At 40.9% G+C, this 20149-nt stretch overlaps 1 long non-coding RNA gene across 1 annotated transcript in view; it reads right to left on the bottom strand.

Moving 5' to 3' along the window:
- Positions 1-20149, bottom strand: part of LOC128410946 (uncharacterized) — a 37212-nt gene that overhangs the window by 10032 nt on the left and 7031 nt on the right. The window contains exon 2 of the long non-coding RNA XR_008329643.1: positions 7676-7803. This is a non-coding gene — a long non-coding RNA (uncharacterized LOC128410946). The remainder of the gene's footprint in view (positions 1-7675; positions 7804-20149) is intronic.

The raw sequence follows: 20149 nt of genomic DNA, 5'->3' as shown, positions 1-20149 counted from the left end.
ACAGTTCTGCTGTTTGACATGGTTGAGTGAGGACAAACAGGATAAAGTGGTGTCATATGCAAATTGATCCCAAGTTGTTAAGGGCTTTATAATACTAATAGCAACATCTTGAACTTGCCCTGGTAGCAAATCAGCAACAAGTGCAGATCTCCAAGCACAGCTGTTCTATGCTGACAATGTGTCGCTCCTGTCAGCAATCATGCTGCAGCATTCTGCACTAACTGCTTCCAGAATGAAAAACATGAAACTGTGTATATAATGGCCAGTCAGAGAAACAAAGAGACAAACAAAGTAGTCCTTTGTTTCCCTGACTTATACCTACTTGGTCCTTGGTGGCGGCCAAAGATACGCCACAAACATACCAGCACTGGATGCATAAAACACCGGTTTCATATGGGTGGAAATACATTAAATACTTTCTATCTGTAGTATAATGTATGACATGAGCCAAAAACTGAAGGGGGGGGGAGATATTTAATGTCTTTATTGTGGAAAAAATTGTCATCATATCTTTCATAAATACAGAATAAGGCCCCAGATAACTGGGATAATTAAAAACACAGTAAGAATGACATATATCTAGCCAGATGGGACATTTTAAACCCTGGAAGAACTTCCATAGTGCATGGTGTTAAACCACTTCCATTAAAATCTCTCTCCCAAATTGCTATATGCAGTTGGACACCTGTGGTTCACACGCTGCTGCATTAAATATTGAATCCTGAGTGAAAATAGCGCTTTGTCAGCCAAAGGTACTCACAAGAATTCCCCAAAAGGCTTAACAACACACTGGCTAATGGGAGATTAATCTTTTAGAACTAGAAGTTGACATATGCAGTCAGCATGTAGCATGCTGTATAGGCCTAAGAGCATGGTGAGGCGAGGATTTCTGCAGAGCTTTGCACATTTTTTAAAAAGAGCTGTTTCTTTCATGGGGCAACTCTCCAGCTTGGCCGTCAAATAAGCCAATGAAATATAATACAGTTGACCTCTCAGAGCAAATTAATTGTTGATCGCCCCCTGTACAACAAAGTCTGAAAATGCCAGTGTTGGATGCTGTAGTTAAAGGGTGCTTTGGGTAAATTATGTAAAGGGCTGAAATTCCAAGCTGTATTTACCATATGGCTCTTATTTCTTCCAATATTTAAAATGATCTCTTTCAGTGGGGTCCTTACCAGATTTATTAACAAATTGAAGGGTTTATCTGCAATATAGACAGAAACTAACTGTCGTTCTTTTACGTAAGTAATTCCTGCAGTTCTGTGAGGAAAGGAACCTCTAACAAACAGTTTTCAGCGCCCTGATTCAGAGCCAAGCTAAACAGTGATTAGCTACCCATTTTTAAGTAAAAATAAATAAATAAATGTTTTAGTATTTTAACTTTTATATGCTTTAAAGTAGGGTTGTAATTTTTTCCTTGATTTTATTTTTTTCTTGTTTGTAAACCACATTGAGGTTTTTTTGTGTTTTTTTCAATCAAGCGGTGCATAATTTTTTTGAAAAAAGAAAGGGGGGGTTTCCGTTTACACTAATTGCCAGCATGGAGGGCCCAATCCAGACTGACGCCAGCTGGGAAGGGGGGATGTCAAGAGATTTAACCCTTGGTCACCTGCCAGATGAGCACGCGCACACACACACACACACACACACACACACCTGCATTCTAGGGGGGAAAGCCTCCATTGAAGTTAATGCAACCTTCCTCCCAATTCAACTTGCAGATGTGGGAGGCCTGATCTGGATCCAGTGAGGGTCAAAGTGTGAAAGCCTCCTATTACCACCACCAGTGGGTCCCAATCCAGGCTAAGACCCCACACTGTCAGTCTGTGGAGAAGGGAAAATGCCTGCTCTTAAAGGCACAGGTGCTTAATGTCTGGTCCTCAGACGGATGCCATGACAGTTAAACTGCCTCAAAACTGATGCAGATTTGTGGTGTACCCTTGAAGAATCCCGCCACTTCCTTTTGTTTTCTTTTTGCATCCAATCTGAAAAAAAAAAAAACCTCACCGTGTTGCGAAGCTCCGTCCCAGAAAGTTGAGGTTACACAAGGACTCACACCCAATACTAAGGGAGTAAGCAGGTTCAGTTTGATTTCCCCGTTGAGAGGCTGGATCAAAATAGCAGTACAAATAAATGCAACAACATCTTGTCGATATTAGCCCGTTCTTGTAGAGAAATCTAAAAGGGAGGAAGTTAACAAATCCCATAAAATAAACTTCCAGTTAGGCCCTGCTGGGCTGGATTCTGAGGTACATCTGCTCCCAGATAACTGTATTCCCACTCTTCTATATAGTGTAATGTCAGACTGCCCAGCCACCTAGTGGAGAAATGTTAGGTTCCAGTTACTTTGCAGCAAGTTTTAAACTGAGGGTTACATTTCTGTACAGCTTCCTTTTTCAAACAAGGGTTGATGACAGGCAAATCTATCCTGCTTCTAACTGGCCTTCAATCCATGCAGAAAAACCTTAATCCAGATCCCAGCCTCTCTTTACAGCTCTCTTCTTGGATGCTTCTGTCAGGTTCATGCCAAACTCCTGATCTCTTCCGTATACTTGGCAGGTATCTCTAAGAAGGGTGGATATTTGTTGGCAAACCTATTTAGTCTAAAACACTGAGGAACCACTTAAATAATACTAATTCTTCTCCTGTCGTTTTTCCCAGAGACAGCTTCCAGGAGTATTTCCCATGCAACACGATTTACTTCCCAATGAACCTTGACTCCCAGAGTGTGCAGCACATGTGTTTCATGGGTGGAAAAACATGTGAGCATCTCACACACACATAGTAAAATTGTGTCTATGCAACAACAACATGAAAACTTGCTTGCTGAATATAAGTATATGCTCAAATGGCAGTTCCTCACTGTAGGCTCTCATTGTAATGCTTGGCACTACTACACTGAAAGTGGAGGAAGCATCCCAGTAATGGCAGGTGTGTCTCTTTCAGTGGGGCTCCCGCTTTGGACCCCAAAATCTGCAAAGCCAGTGCGAGTCCCACGATGACCCACATCTGTGATATGGGCTGGCCTGAATGGGGGACAGGGGAAAGGGCTTGGTTCCTGCCACCATTGCCATTTAGATTAGATTCTTCTCTGACCCAGGAGGGTGATCAACTGCTGTATAGGTCAGAGAGCAAGATTTCCTCCAGAACAAGATTGCTGTCCAAGCAGATTATGCAATGCTGAGATGTTGCATCAACAATGTGGCATCAGCAGGGCCTATATCCAGGGCATGTATAGGCTGTAGTTTCTTGCTGTTGAAGAGGGATCAAGGGAAGTAGGCCTTGAAATTCCAAAAAGCCTTCAGGTGTGGACCTCTGCTCAGACCCACACGCTGCTGCCTGTGCTTCTGGTGCCAATTTTGTAGAAGAACTTGGGACAAGTCAGGATGTATTGGGAGCCCTGAATCTCTCACTTTTCCAAGTGATGCACTTCTATGAGTTGTGATCTCAGGAAGTTTCTCCATTTCCAGTGACTCCCCATGACCCTCAGACTCACTAACACTAGCAATGGGGGTCTTCCGCCTCTGATGAAGCCTCCCGACTCTGGCTCTTGTCCTGGTAAATGAAGCTGCTTGGTGCATCTGCTCCACTCTTGGGTTGTTACAAGGATATAATCTAACCAGATAACTTTCCTTTGGAAGTTCAACAACAATATTCTCTGCCCCTTTCTTCCAAAAGACTTCACTGTATCAACTAGCCTACTTTGTACTATTATAATTGAAGTTGTCATGAGTCATTTCCAATGGCCTTTGTTTAGTTTTTCTGAGGATCTAGGAGTGATGGTTTGCTATCCATAGAAGGTTAAAAAATGTACTTCAATAGCCGGTTGGATTTCAGTTAGCTGGTTCTTGGCATCTCTCATCGCTGATTAATGATGCTAAGAACAAAGTCATCAGAGGAGCCAAGAGTAACGCAACTGTGAACAAATGAAGTAGGCCAGAAAATGTTTCAGATTCTAAGGACTTCTATTTACTTTTTTCCTTCATTGTCATAATCAGCCAGCTTCTTGTGTGATGTATACAAATAATGAGTTTCCTTTGATATAAACAAAGTCTGATGTAAACAAAAACCAAATTAAAAAGAGCTTAGCCAAAATGAGGAGGATGAGTTGTGATACAGATAAAGAGGTTCATACACTAAAAATGAAAGTTGTTATTTCTGTGAATGAATTACGGACATGAAAAGAGATGTTATGGAAAGGAAACTTTAAATCTGTGATTCCAAGGACAAGCATTTGTGTCCTAAAGCTGTCAGGGAAAGAAGGATGTGCCCTGAATTTTCTGAAGAATTAGCAGGGACTCTTTATTAGGGAATGCTGACTGCCATGAAGCGGCCTATATTAACAGATTACTAAATAAAAGCAAGCTGTGCTCTATTTCTATACAAATGTAAATTTCTCTGGAAATACAGCTCTCTAATTTGAAAGTCCTTCCTCTAATCCCTGATGGGCGAGAATTCCCTGTAGATATCGGCTGGTGACAAAAATGTGCTCTGTGTGTCTCCGAAGGAATTTAATATATTTTTATGTGAGGTATTCTAGCAGGAGGCCATGGAAACAACTTAGGCCCTAAATACAAGGCTATATACTCCATGTAACAGCTTGCCACGGTGCAGGATGCTGTGTCCACCCAACACTTATGTGGATTGAGACAACTAAGGACCTTCTTATTCCTGACCAGATGGTCTGAAGGAGAATGGAGCTAAGATGGGAATTTACACATCAACAAAAAAGAGAACTAGAGACATAAATATACTAGATGTGGATCTTTATTTACTGTAATTACTTCACCTTACTGAAGGCTGTTCCTAGATGATGTGTGTGGCTGTTAAGTCTGCAGTCTTCCCATAGGATCTTTGGCTGCATTCCTCTACCCACGCCCGAGAGTTCTAGTGTTGCAGAAGAGAGAGAAGTGTATCACTACTATGAATAGACCTCCCCAAAGCTTCATTTAAAATAGGAGACAGAGAGAGAGAGAGAGAGAGAGAGAGAGAGAGAGAGAACATCAACCCTCTCCCCACCATCTTTCACCTTCTCGGTAGTGGCACCCACCCTGTGGAACGCCCTTCCACCACATGTCAAAGAGAAAAACAACTACCAGACTTTTAGAAGACATCTGAAGGCAGCCCTGTTTAGGGAAGCTTTTAATGTTTAATGTTTAATTAGATTATAGTATTTTAATATTCTGTTGGAAGCCGCCCAGAGTGGCTGGGGAAACCCAGGCAGATGGGCGGGGTATAAATAATAAGTTGTTGTTGTTGTTGCTGCTGCTACTGCTGCTGCTACTTGCAGAGAAAGTGCCTCACCCCTTTGGTTATTTTAAGTCTCTTTTTGTTTATTTTTCAACTCCATGAAGTTCTAGTTTCAGTTGTAGTAACAATGCACACCCATCAAGGAAATGTGGTCAGGATCTCTCTATATCCTAGTCAATCCCTCAGTAATGTTTTGCAGTAAAGCCGAGAGAGTCTTTTCCAGTTGCATTTGCAATATGAAGGTTTGCTGGCCCCATAAGCACAATTCCTCACTATATGAGAATTCCTTCTCATCCCTTTCCTATTGCTTGGCTCTGACAATGTATTATTTTTTTCATCTTTTTCTGGGTTTTATAGCATATGCTGAACCCAAATTCTGTCCTTCCTTGCTGTCCACATGCACAAATGATGAAAGATGTCAGGTTTTCTTCTATTTCCCCCCTTTTCCTTTTCCTAACATTCTTGATGTGTGAGACATTAGGTGTACCCAATTCTTTCCCAAGAGAATCAAGGCCCCTCCAGGTGTCCTTTTTATTGTGCATTCATGATAATTTGTGGTCATCAGGTGGTTATATGCAGTCCACTTCTGATAATGTTTGTGCTTGCGAAAGTTTTGTTGTGGTCGTAATGTTCCAGATTACTTTTTGTCCTGCTTTTGTGATGGCCCTCCCAGTGGCAACAATGCATTAACATTCAGGAAGCATCACATTCAGGAAACAACTAATGGAATGGAAGTGGAATGACGTGTGGATGGTCCAGTATATATCTGCCACAAATGCACTAATAATGCGTCATTGACATGTTGCAGAACACAACCACAAAAAGTTAAAGAACTCACAACTTTAATTCTAGGACAAAATCATCATCAATCCTGCTTTTGCAGAATAGGAAGTGAGGCTAAGACTGTGTGCTCATTACTGGTTTAAAGCACAGTGAGCTCATTATTTTTATCAATTTGGATTGAAGCTGTTTTATGAGAAAGAGCACCAAAGTGCAATATTTCTCAAAGTACAAGACAGGGACAGGATAAATATGAATCGTGGCTAATTTATGTACATCGCTTCCCAAACCAGCAGTGGGAGGGCAGCGGATGCTGTGTAAATAGGAGTGCGTACAGAGTCCACGAAGAGGTAGTGCATTGCCTGGGGTTATCCATGGATCAAATTTAGAACTATTCGCTCTAAGTCCTAAACAACAACTACCAAATGAATGGGTTTCATGGAGAATTGATATTGGATCACATATTGATCCCACTTGGACTACATTTATATGTTAAGGAGGAAGGAAAAAAGAAAATAATGGGAAGTAATTTAATTAATGACCACTCCACTTAACTGCTTAGAAATGCACAGAAATACTGCACCCTTTGTATCACTTGATGCAAAAAGAAAAAAGTAACAGTTTGGTTTATTCAAACTTTTAAATCCCTGCTTGCATCATTTATTTGTAAGTGCTGAATAAGGACCTAAATCCACCAATATTAACAAGGGACAAGCAAACATTATTCTGACATATTGGCTGTGTAATGTCATCCACCCAGCAAGACCATACATTTTTTAAAGATGCCTGTAATCTCTAATGTGTTAATGTATTATTTGCTTTGGTGTCTACCCAAATCCCATTATGGAGGTTTTAATATGTTCATTCACTGCTAATTACTCCCAGTAGTGCCTGATAACAAAATGGAACCATAACCACCATTTCCCTTCACGATACTTGAAAAAGTAAAATAAATATTACTGTACATTTAAATGGATCTGTGGAAATATTTATGAACTGTGCACAGACATATTCAGTCGCAGGTTATTTTAGACTGTAATCCTGATCACGACTCAACCCTCTCTCAATTCTCCTCCTGTTATTCTTTGTTCTTGTTCCAATGGGAACATTAGAGGTTATACTGGAATTGAACACGAGCTTCTACCCAGTGTTTGCAATAAGAACACCAGGCATATTCTCATTCTTTCTCTCTCTCTCTCTCTCTCTCTCTCTCTCTCTCTCCATACCCTCATGCACTACAACAAAGGCTATGTACACATCATATATTTAAAGCATACAACTTGCCCCAAATAATTTTGGGAGCTGTAGTTTACCCGTCACAGTTACAATTCCCCGAACCCTTAAACCCCTTAACAAATTACAGTCCCCAGATTTGGGGGAAGTCATGTGCTTGAAATGTATGGTGCATAGGCAGGCATAGTTTCAGGCCAAATGGATACCTATTGGAAAAGGCAGGTACATTATGTGAATGTATATCCCCAAGGAACGAGAGAACAGGGGAAAGTCCAGCTTCCTTTTTTAGAGTAAAAAAACCCCCCAGACAAACCCTACTTCAACCTTCTCCATTCCGGTGCTGTCCAGATATTTGGGGCCACAACTCCCATCTGAACTTTAGTCCAGGGCATGCCCTACATAAACACCTTACCTCTTGCTCTGGAGATACATTTGGAGAAGTGGAGAAGGTCAAAGGCAGGAACAAAGAACATGTAATCTATGCTACAACGAAGGCATGTATTATTGCTTTCCCTTCCACCTTCTGCCTGTGTTTTGTTGCTGCAGGAAGAAAAATTGTATTCCCAGCAGTTCTGGGATTGGTCAGAGGGCAGTGTTATACAGTATAAGCTATATGAAAAAGGGAATTCTTTTGTAGAAGCTGTACTGCGCAAGAAAAGAGTTCCAATCTTGGCTGCTGCGCTTATGTGAACTGTTTAGTCAGGCTAGGAAGGAGTTAAACACCTGTGTACCACTGGGATCCAGTCGTGAGGATTACAGCTGCCAAGAAAGGAAGAGAATCCTCAGCAAAAGCAGCCTGCTTGGGCAAGCATCACTTACGGACATAAGTAAAGACCTGCTGAATCAGGCCAAGGCCTATCTATTCTCCAGCAATCTGTTTTCACAGTGGCCAACTAATTCCCATGGGAAGCCCATAAGCTAGGCATCAGGGAGAAAGCACTCTCCACAGCTGAGATTCACAGCAACTGGTATTCAGGGAAATACTGCCCCCAACAGTGGAGACTGATCATTGGCATATTGGCTAGCAGCCATTGGTAGCCTTATCTTGCATATAACTTGTATGGCTGCTTGTGAATTACAAATAATTCTTTCCTAGTTAGTACTTCCGAATAATTGAACTGTATTTTGTTCCTGTGGAGTCCAGCACCCATCTTTCCCCTTATTAGGGGTGCGAGCACAGCCCATACAGCAGCATATACACCCCATTGTGTCATCAGAGGACAATCCACGAAACATTACTGTACTTATGGATTTATGAATAAGTGTGAATACGTCGTACAGCCTTCTCTCCTAACTCAATTGCTTTAGACTGGGAAGATTTTGTTGTTGTTACTGCATTACACTGAGGGAAACACATGGACATGCAGGCTTTAAACAAATAACTTTTTACATTTTTCTCAAAGCTGGGTCTCTCTGGAATATCTCTTGTGTAACTATTTCATGAAAGCAGTTTTATGACTGTTTATAAATAACAGATTCTGAATAAAACTATCTGTTCCCCGATGAAAAGAAAAGAATGGGAAAAATTAAATAAGGAGTGCATTCCTAGCATATATCAATATTATTTATTAGAAGACCTTTCAAAAAGTTTTCCCAGTTTGTCTGGATGAGGACAGAAAGCTTTAAATCTGTGATGTAAGAAGTGTGTATTTTAATGATATTATCTCTAAAGTGATTATAAAGTTTATGGGATAGGAAATATGAGGAAAGTTCCTTGGTTTTTGAGTATAAATCACATTTAGCACTTGCTCCTCTGTACCCTGGTGCTAGAACTGAACAAGATTGTCCTATTTAATATGTCCGATAAATCTAAACTGGAACAGTTATGCAATCTTGAATCTATATTCTGATTTGTTAGCTTTTTGTGCTGGGGGTGAAATCAATATTGAAAACACATCGCTGCATTTTGTTGGCTCTCTGGTATTTTTCCAAGCAATTTTAAACAATAAAAAGGAACCAACAGTTAATTTGAAAACTGAATGTATAGAGTGTGATTTGTACTGACAAAATAATGACCTTGTAGACTGGAAGACTAAGGGATGCGGGTGGCGCTGTGGGTAAAAGCCTCAGCGCCTAGGGCTTGCCGATCGAAAGGTTGGCGGTTCGAATCCCCGTGGCGGGGTGCGCTCCCGCTGCTTGGTCCCAGCGCCTGCCAACCTAGCAGTTCGAAAGCACCCCCGGGTGCAAGTAGATAAATAGGGACCGCTTACTGGCGGGAAGGTAAACGGCGTTTCCGTGTGCGGCTCTGGCTCGCCAGATGCAGCTTTGTCACGCTGCCCACGTGACCCGGAAGTGTCTTCGGACAGCGCTGGCCCCCGGCCTCTTAAGTGAGATGGGCGCACAACCCTAGAGTCTGTCAAGACTGGCCCGTACGGGCAGGGGTACCTTTAGACTGGAAGACTATGTACAGTAATGGAAAAGACCACAAACTTATCCATATGATTGTGCAGAGAACCCTAATACAGAGCTGGTTTTGTCTTTCTGATGAACACCTCAGAGTATGTTCATCCACAGAACTAGCAGGCCCTCCTGTTGATTCTTTTTGTGCATCCTTGGCTGAGCACATCCCATATGCAATATCCATCCTGCCAGTATAGTGGTAGCATATCTCCGACTCCAATGTAATTGACATATGAGATTGCTGTACCTATTGCCTAACCAAAAAGATAATAGAAAGAGCTGCCTTGGAAATTATAATGATGGGGAGTGTATATGTGTTTTGGGGGGGTGTCAATATTAACCACAACATGTATGTCACAAAGTAAACTTGATAAGCAGATTTGTATTTAAATTAAGAACAAGGCAAAGAGAAAGGATTTCTCTTAGCAACAGAGCAAATATGAAGCATTGGAAAAAATATTCCTTCGGTCCAAAAGAAACATATTTTAAATAAAAGCAATGCAATTTTGACAACCACCATCAAATACCACAGGGTTAAATGATCCTGAAGCTAAAGTTCACCTGGAAGCAATATGAACGGCCTCACCCTTTGCCAAATTCAATTTTGCTGCTTCAGAAACCTGCTGGCCAGCCAACTGCACATTTCTCAACAACACTGCAACGGTACCTAAGGGATACATTTCAAATAGCAAGCTGAGTGTTTTTGGCACTCTGCTGAGAACTTGCATTGTGCAGGCAAATCGCTATCCAAGAGGCAGCAGGCAGGATCAAGAGGCACAATTAAAAAGAAATAGGCAGGCACCTGAGAAAAAGTGCTGAAGGCCACAACCTGGCTGTATCCCAGCAAACAGAAAAAAACTGCTGTATCTACAAAAAAGAATGGTAAGTGCTTATTGCAAAGCGGCAAGAAAATATGCCTTGTATTGTGCTTATCACTAGCCATTGGTATCTTTTAGAAAGTAATCTGTGATGATCAGTTGAAGAAAAGCATGTCCACATGGTGGTAAGTTATGGGGCCATAAAGACTTATTTTAGGCCTTCTGGTACCTGCAGACCATATGTGAACGATACACCGGCTAACTGGTCTCTTGCTGGTCCAACAGACCCAGTTCCAGGTGGTAGGGTATCCTACGCACCATTTGGAAAAGCAAAACCCTTTGGCTATAGACAATAAACACTAATTAAGGACCTAACTGAACATTACATTAGTGCTGTGATCAGCCATCACATCAAAAGTTTTTAAAAATAAAATACCGGGCCAGAGTGAAATGGGAGGGCATAGCTATTGGCACCGCAACACATGAGTCTCTCTCTCCCCCCCACCCCCCGCATGCTAAATGATCACAGATGGCAAGGGAAGATGTAAAGTGTCCCTTCACTTTGGGCCCAGTGGCTACTGTGGAGACGATCAACAGTAAATGCACTTGGCATTTTATTTTTTGAAGCCTATGATGTGATTGCTGATCATATTGTTAATGTAACATGTTAAGATCTGATCAACACACTTTGTGTAGAAGTCCATGTCTCTCAGAGTGCCTTGTTTTGTCTAGGAAAATGTATACAATCAGGATGGCTAAACTATGGCTGGAAGGGTTTTGTTTTTTAAAAAAATAATTAGAATGATTTAGTTAAAATAATATCTGCTAATAATACTTTTTAAAATATTTTTTTCTCCAGACATTTCATTGAAATAGGCATTTCTCTCTTACCTGTCTGAATGAAAGAAGGGACCGAGATGCAATGTTAAATGTGACTTTGTGCAGAATGTGCATTATAAATTCTAATTTAAAAGCAAATAGTATCTGCTGGGGGTGGGGTGTATCTAGGGCTGCCATACATCTGGAATTTCAACAACCTTTGTGTCCGGATTTTCACTTTTTTAAATATGGCAACCCTATGTGTATCAATATTTATCAGGATAGCAGCAGGCATCACTAGGGTACTTCCCCAATGCAAATAATTTTTGTAAACTACTTTGAGGTGTGTTTCCTTTGTTTATTACTCAAGTGGTACATAAAATTTGCAAAATAAATAAAATAATAAATAGCAGCTTTTGAGAAATGGAAAGGATCATGGCTCAGTTTTCATGCTTTTCATGCAAAAAGATCCCAGGTTTCATCTCTGGTGTCTGCAAGTACAACTGAGAAAGACTCCCTACGTGTTACCTTGAAAGAAGAGCCTCTGTCTGTCAGCGTCAACAGTACTAAACTAGAGGGACAAATTGTGGGAATGTTCATGGAGGCAGGAGAGGCTATATTGTTTATTAATATCCTTCCTAACTTGCAGTAGCAAGTTCTATAACTTAGCAGAGTTTTACATTCCACTTTTAAATGCACAGCAGGTAGCTGGTTGCAGGCTTGTTTAAGCCTCTCAATATTAGATTCCTGTGAGTTCCCTTAGGTAAAGGGTAAAGGGACCCCTGACCATTAGGTCCAGTCGTGACTGACTCTGGGGTTGCAGCGCTCATCTCGCTTTATTGGCCGAGGGAGCCAGCGTACAGCGTACATGTGGCCAGCATGATTAAGCCGCTTCTGGCGAACCAGAGCAGCGCACGGAAACGCCGTTTACCTTCCCGCCGGAGCGGTACCTATTTATCTACTTGCACTTTGAGGTGCTTTCGAACTGCTAGGTTGGCAGGAGCAGGGACTGAGCAACGGGAGCTCACCCCGTCGCAGGGATTCGAATCGCCGATCTTCTGATCAGCAAGTCCTAGGCTCTGTGGTTTAACCCACAGCGCCACCCATGTCCCTGGGAGTTCCCTTATATCCCTCTTAAAAGAATAAACACACCACAAACTTGTGTAAAGTATACTGTATAAAAGAAGTTTACTCACATCATCAGTTCATAGTTGGATCCCTGAAGGCAGACTTAGTTACAAAGTATATACATATGGATCTATCCCATACGGAGATAGTCCCTGTGTCCTCTGTTGGCTTAGAGCCAACAGAGCAATTCTAGCTAAAAGCTGCTGTTCCAATTACGGAGGTACTCAAAAAGAGAGAGATGGCTGCTTGCCCTTTCCTTTTGTGTTACCTGGACAGGTAAGGTCATGCCCACATCTAGTCACATGCAAAGGAAGTATGTCCCAGCCAGGACGAAACAGGAAGTTTTTGACTGGCTGGACCAAACATTCCCTCGCATGTCCACTCTAGGAAAACAAGGAATGTTGTATTTGACTGCTACTTATCTATCATATCCCACACAAATGGTATGACTTGGTACAGGGAAGCTTCCTAGGTTCCTATGATTTTCCTTAGAACTGAAGCAGGAAAAGAAAGGGTTAAATCCCTTTCTTTGTCTGCTGTGATTCCCTGGCCCCTGCCAGCAGATGCACTTTTGCACTGGATCTACACATTCTGTAGAAGGCAACCAGCATCTAGTTGGGTCCAAATATTCTATTTCAGGCAAGCTATTGTGGCTTTAAGGACGAAGGAAGGAAGGAAGGAAGGAAGGAAGGAAGGAAGGAAGGAAGGAAGGAAAAGTTCTACAATGATGCTGTTATGCATCATTTCTCTCAGCAGGCTTGGAATAGCAGAGTGGGGAGCTGCCAAGGCACGGGAGAATCCAAACTGTCCAACAGCAATGAACGCTGGAAGACAAACATCCGGTGAAAACACGAAAAGCACCTGTCGTCGTCATCCGTTTATTTGTCACTTTTCCAACAAAAATGGTGCTCACAAAATTGTCTAGTGATACTTCCCACAGTATAACTAAATTATCCAGTTGTCAGGTTTGGACCAAAGGGACTGACTGGTTACATGAACACAGGTAAATGGCATCTGTACTCATCCACAGAGTTCCGGATAATAACTGGGATGGCAGAAAACAGAGGTTTTGTTCCACTTATGTTTCTGAGTGAGTGTGCTCGTGCGTTAAAAGTCTTTAGATTTGGGAACACTCTGAAATCTGAATAATTTCACCCTTTCAATAAAAACCTTTCCACATTCCTGCCAAAGAAGGGAGTCTTCTTTAGAACATAAAGTATCCTTGGCTTGACTGTGATCTTGATGACAGCTGACCTCTCCATACATGAGCAGGGGAGTTTGTTTCATTGCCTGGAATCTTCCCACTTATTTTGAAGTTTGTATGTTTTATGTCAGTACTGTAGGAGCTTATTTGAATAGCCTAGATAATCAAATCCAGTCTTTGATCGTTGGAAGGACCACATTGTGGTTTGTTCGGTCTAATATTAATGAGTAATTAGAATAAAAGCATCCTGGCTTTTTAAATGTAATAATAATAGGCTACAATTTTACCTAGGTCAAAAGTAAGGTATCTTGTTAACATCTTTATTTGTGTAGATCCCTGACCAAATGTGTGTTAAATTTCTTTACCAGCTAATCTAAATGACCTCAAAGTAGTTTCATGACAGCTATCCAGTTAAAGAAGAGCAGCATTATATAATAACAATCTTATTTATTGGGGAAGCCAGGGAGATACAGTTTAATAAGAAATTTATAAAATACAGTGTCAGTTGCAAAAGATTATATAGGTATATAGAAAGAACCTAAAGAAAGCACCATGTAGATCTGGAAAGCTGGGATTTTCATGTAACCAATATTATTATTATTATTATTTATTTAATCCCATTTATGAATCGCTCCTGTGATACATCTTAAAGTGAATTAACATGCAGCTCTATTTCTCCATAACATTTGAATCACAAATGATTAAGCATGATCTGGACCGTCATGTGGATGCAGTGATGGACTGGATGAGTGTCAATCAACTGAGTTGCAACCGTGGGAATAGGGAGGCACAATGTGATAAGTAACAGGAGGGAATTTCAGAGGGTAGGTGCAGCCAGACAACTTAAATTCAAATGGAAAGACAGTCCTGTTGTATTGTTTCATTGTTTCATTTTATATTTTGGTTGCATCAGTTTTGAACTTTCACTTTTCTAGCAATATTTATTTTATTTTTTATTTTATTTTATTTATTTTATGTATGTATGTATGTACCCTGCTAACTTGACACTGAATTCATTCTCACATGTGCCCACATAAAGTTAGCATTTTCCTACCTCTGCAATATTTTATTTTGTTTTTCCCCACATATAATAAACATAATTTAAAATAGCTGCTCCTGTCGTTTATTGCAGATTTTGTCATGTCAACTGTGAGTTGGCTTTCAAAAGTCGGCTATATATATCCACACTCTACCGATTAACTAATAATACTGTAAAAGGGGCAAACCTGTACACACTTGCAGTACAAGTGTGTGTATACAAGTGTCTGCTCAAAAGCAAGTCCACTGCACTGAGTAGGACTTCAACTGTATGTATAGTATGTCTCAGTGGGCAAAATGGCCTTCATTGGCATGCATAGCAGCAGACTACAAAAATAAATTTTAAAAATGAAAGACCATTGTTGACAACATAAGGTGGCATTTAGCTAGACCTATTGAAAGTAATAGACCTAACTTAACTATGTTCATTAGTTTCAGTGGGGATACTCTGAGTAAATCTTAGTTGGACACCACCCAATGAGTCCATTTTCAGAGCAGTAATTTGTCCACCCACTCAGTAAGATTCAAAATGTTCATTAACTATAAACCAGAAGTACTCAACAGTTATAGTTACAGGGCAACCCTATGCCTGTTTACTAAGAAGAAAGTCCCACTGACTTCAGGTACAGTAAATGTTTACAGTGGCACCTCGGGTTACAGATGCTTCAGGTTACAGACGCTTCAGGTTACAGACTCCGCTAACCCAGAAATAGTACCTCGGGTTAAGAACTTTTCTTCAGGATGAGAACAGAAACCGTGTGGTGGCAGCAGGAGGCCCCATTAGCTAAAGTGGTACCTCAGGTTAAGAACAGTTTCAGGTTAAGAACGGACCTCTGGAACAAATTAAGTTCTTAACCAGAGGTACCACTGTATAAGGAATGCAGCCCTAATCTCATTGCAATCAAGAAAACTTTAAGGACTCTATCAAGGTCACACATCAATTCAGCATGAAGAGTGTATTCCAGAAATATTGATATTGGTTTATGATGGCAGTCCTTCTCAAAAGACTCATGGCCTGCTTAGGCACCAGCTAGTATTGAAGATGAAACTAAGGAGACATTGATCTTTCCACCCATTTTTAAGATTTTAAAAGATCTTTGGTGTCTTCATAAGCTGAGGAATTGATTTCCCTACTATTTTCATGAGACATGCAGGAAGATGGAGCCATTAGCTTTGCGCATTAGAAGGGGAGTTCAATCAATATAATGGGGCGATATGAGTGGAAAGAGGAGACTTCCTAGTGAGAAAGACAATGCTGGTTTAAGAAAGGGATTGCCTGTAAAAGAGCTGAGAAATTGTTTTCAATTCTTAAATGGGAGTGAATGTTTGCCTAAGTCTCTGATAACCATCGAACCATAATAAACTCGAAAGATAGACTCCATACAGTTGCTAAGACACAGTCAGGTTTATTATGTTTAATGCTTCCATTTCATGTCTCTCTCTAGTTTTTCAAGTAATAAGCATTACTTTCCATTTATTTCACATGCAGTTACTAAAGCAACACCAGCAAACTGCCTTTGTTAAAAAAATTAGAAATATGGGAAAGAAACATTGTATTTTAAACAGAGATTGAACTTCAGGCCTTTAGGCCTGGCCTTTTTTAGAACCAGAAAAGTGCTAATGAACTGGGCATTGACAACTGGCACATATGGCAAGCTGAAAAATGGAGCAGTGGCCTGCATATAGAAAGAATGACATTGGGTTCCAAGCTGCATTACGTCCTTTACTGTGCCCACATTTCTCTCTTCCTTTGAAAAAACATTGGTACTTTCCTGTGCTTCTATAAATACGAGTTTTAGAAATGTGTATGTTTTTTGCAACTGCTGAGAGCTGCAGCTGCAGGTAATTATTAAATGCAATCCCTTCCCACTTAATTTATATGTCCTTAATCGGGCCATATGTTTCATTGAATCAACTCCTAGAGAACATATCTATAATAATAAAAGGGTAATGACTCCTACTTCACTGGAAAAGATGGCGCAAAAGGGAGGGAGATTATTTATCTCTATCTATAGATGTTAAGAACGTGTGTGTGTGTGTGAGAGAGAGAGAGAGAGAGAGAGAGGGAGAGGGAGGGAGGGAGGGAGGGAGGGAGACGTAAATTGAATTATTGCTTGTAGATGCTATTTAAATGTGCCTCAAACGTGTTTCTTTCACATTATTCTCTAAAGCATTGCTTCTCAATTAGCTAAGTACTATGTACTTTCAAAAGCCAAGGCATGGACCCCCTACTTTTGAGAATATTTATAGCTCTATGGTAGTATTTGTTATCAAAATGGTGCAGTTGGTCTGCGTAACACCAACTGGGAACTACTGCTCTAAACCAGTACAGGCTGTACTTAAAGCTTAAAACTGACTCTGGACATTTTTGTGGCAATGTGAAGCAATCCCTAGCCCTTTCTGCTTTTATGTGCCCATAACGTTACACACAAGGTTACACAGCTAAGCTGTGGCTCCATGACTGCCCCTACTGGTTAAACCTAGGATTGCTACGTGTGTGTGTGTGTGTGTGTGGCAGGCCTCTTGTGCTACTACCCTGGCCTATGAAAAATGAGTTGGGAACTATAAATAAGTAGGTTAAGTGCCTTGCAGCAAGGCAACAATCCAACACAGAATTAAGCATTATGTACCCCATTGAAACCAAAGGTGTTAAAAGTCTATCTAATTCTGTCTTGGAATATGGCAAGTGCCCACAACAAACCCACAGCTAGATATGTTGTGGTGTGTTCAGAGAGCCTAGACTAAACTGTGGGTAGCTATCCAGTGTCCATGTGGAATAGCAAAAGCCCGACTGTAAGAAGTCTATTATGGTTAATCCTTTGCACTAGGAAGTGGAGACCCTCAAGCCCCTCTTTGGTCCATAATCCCTCACCAGGCTACACCAGTCTGCCCTATACTCTCACTGAGTGCTTTTGACTGGCTGGAAGGTGTCCCTGACCTGTTGCTTGCCTGTGTAGAATATTGCTTGCCTGTTTTCCCTTAACTGTGGAAAAAAGAGCTAGAGATGTCCTTAAAGATATCTGAAAGTTCAAGGAAGAAACCTGGAACAATCCATGAAACACTCCTCAGCAAGTGCACTCTAGAACATTGTTAAATGCTACGGCCCTATTGATGTCAAAGGGAGTTAGACATCCGTACCATCTCCAGCAACCTGTCCAATGGATTATGTGATTCACCACCATTAATGATTTGGGTAAGGGTGCACAGTTGCTTAAGCAAAAGTTCTATGGCTAATAATGTAAATAATGGGGATTTATGGGACACAAGGGTGTCCCATCAATCAGAGTAATAGCATGTTGCACCACACTCTGCAGGCAAGCCCTTTCAAATGAAAATACACTCAGCAGGGTTTTGTTTGATAAGGGTCATAAATATAGGAATGCTGTTATCTTAAAACTTTATAGAAACATTTCCTGTGCTAAAAAAATAACAATGCATGTGTCCAATGGAATAAAATTATTCTCAATTCTCTGTTTTCATAAGATGTAGAGAATTTCAAAACCTTGTTGTATTTGGGTATTTGTGGGGGGGCAATGCTGAATCTTCGTTCATTTTAAATCCTTTAAACAACTTGAAGTATGTACTGAGTTTCAAAAATTAACTCTCCAAAAGTCATGGATGTCAAATTAAAGATCAAGGTTAATGTCAGATTTTGCCATTTCTGCCAAAGTCAGAAGGGTCTGGAGAAAAAGAAATGATTAACTGGATTTGCAGTGTTAACACTCTCAGAAGTATCCCCTGAATAAAGTCCTTGAAACTCTAAGGAAACCATTGAAAATTAATTGCCTCATTCTTTTTAGTTTGGTATAAAATGTGGATTCATGAAACACTATCCAGACATGCCTTTCCCTTGTCTCCCACTAGAGAATGATGCCTAACAGTGATAGGTATATTTGAAAAATGAAATAGCTTCTAGCAAATTAGCCCTTGACCTACCAAAAGTTCATATGAGTGCCTCCATACTCTACTAAAAGAACATTAGGTCATCCTTATCTAATGTGGAAAAATGAGAGCAGGGAGAAGCTAGAGCTGGGGTTTTTCTTCCCAGTTTTCTACCCAACTCTTTTGTAGTTTTATCCACACCCAAACAAAAACACACAGGCCTTTGTGACACACACACAGTACTGTGCCACAGATGCATATTGATTATTAACCGCAAAAATTATTTACCACTATTTACCATGTCCTAGTAAGAATAGAATGTAATTATATAGGGCTTGTCATTTACTAAAGGTAAAACAATACATATTTCTAACTCATGTGTTAGCCTAGTACAGTCCTGTTTCTAGCATTTGTTAAGCCTCAGACTTCTGTATACAAAATGTGGAGGTATGTGAACTTGTGCTCTTCATGCTATGCCTAATTTCCTGTGATATGGAACTGTCACAAGTCACTTTGACAGCCTGGAGCCTGACCTCAAATAGCGCATAATGAAAGGGTGCTCAGCTCAGAAGCTTACATTACTACATAGCTAGAGAACCTATCATTTAAGCATTCAGAGATGTTAGCCAGCACCCACTTGGCACATCTCTGCCTAATATACTGTAATAATGAAGAATAATCCAGCCCTTCTACATGAAAGAAAATGGACTGGTGAGCAAATTGCTGGGCTTTGTCTGCAAAGCATCCCTGGAAGGGGCTTAAATTTAACTGAAATCACCGAGCATGTGCTCTCAAATGCAGCTCTCACTAGCAACAAACATCTCTGGGATTAAGTGCTTTGTGCAGTCTGGAAGCCACTATATGACTAAAGCCAGATAGAGGATGCTATCCTATGCAAGCTTACTTGGGAGCAAGTCCCATTGAACATAAGAGGACCCAGCTTCAGTGTGAACCTGTGTAGGACTAGCTGCATAGGCCAAGCTTTATGATTCTTTCAGTAAACAAGATGTGTAGTTTATAGGCAATTCATGCTGCTTTTTAGTTGTGCTTCTAGATGCTGAGCCCATTGTGCAAAAAATTGTGCCATGTGTAGAACTCAGCACAAACCAGCCTCATGAAAACTGCTTAAAACAACAACAGTGGCTCATTCCCATGAGTCCATTGTACACAGGCCACGTTGCAAGCTTGGGATATGGCTACAGAGCAGCTGAAAGTCACCACCCATTGAATAGAAACTGAAGTTGCCATGAATTAAGCAGTTTGTGAGAACTGTCCACAAGCGTGAGCAGTTACATGGCTATACCTCGGGTTACATACGCTTCAGGTTACATACTCTTCAGGTTACAGACTCTGCTAACCCAGAAATAGTACCTCGGGTTAAGAACTTTGCTTCAGGATGAGAACAGAAATTGTGCTCCGGCAGTGCGGCAGCAGCAGGAGGCCCCATTAGCTAAAGTGGTGCTTCAGGTTAAGAACAGTTTCAGGTTAAGAACGGACCTCCGGAACAAATTAAGTACTTAACCCGAGGTACCACTGTCCTGTACAATGGTCCTTCCTCCATGAGATAAAATCCAGGACTGAATTAAATGTAATGTGG

Source organism: Podarcis raffonei, chromosome 3 (genome assembly GCF_027172205.1).
Source record: "Podarcis raffonei isolate rPodRaf1 chromosome 3, rPodRaf1.pri, whole genome shotgun sequence".
Taxonomy (NCBI): Eukaryota; Metazoa; Chordata; class Lepidosauria; order Squamata; family Lacertidae; genus Podarcis; species Podarcis raffonei.
The sequence above is the reverse complement of the archived record's forward strand: the minus strand, read 5'-3'. Positions and strand labels throughout refer to the sequence as shown.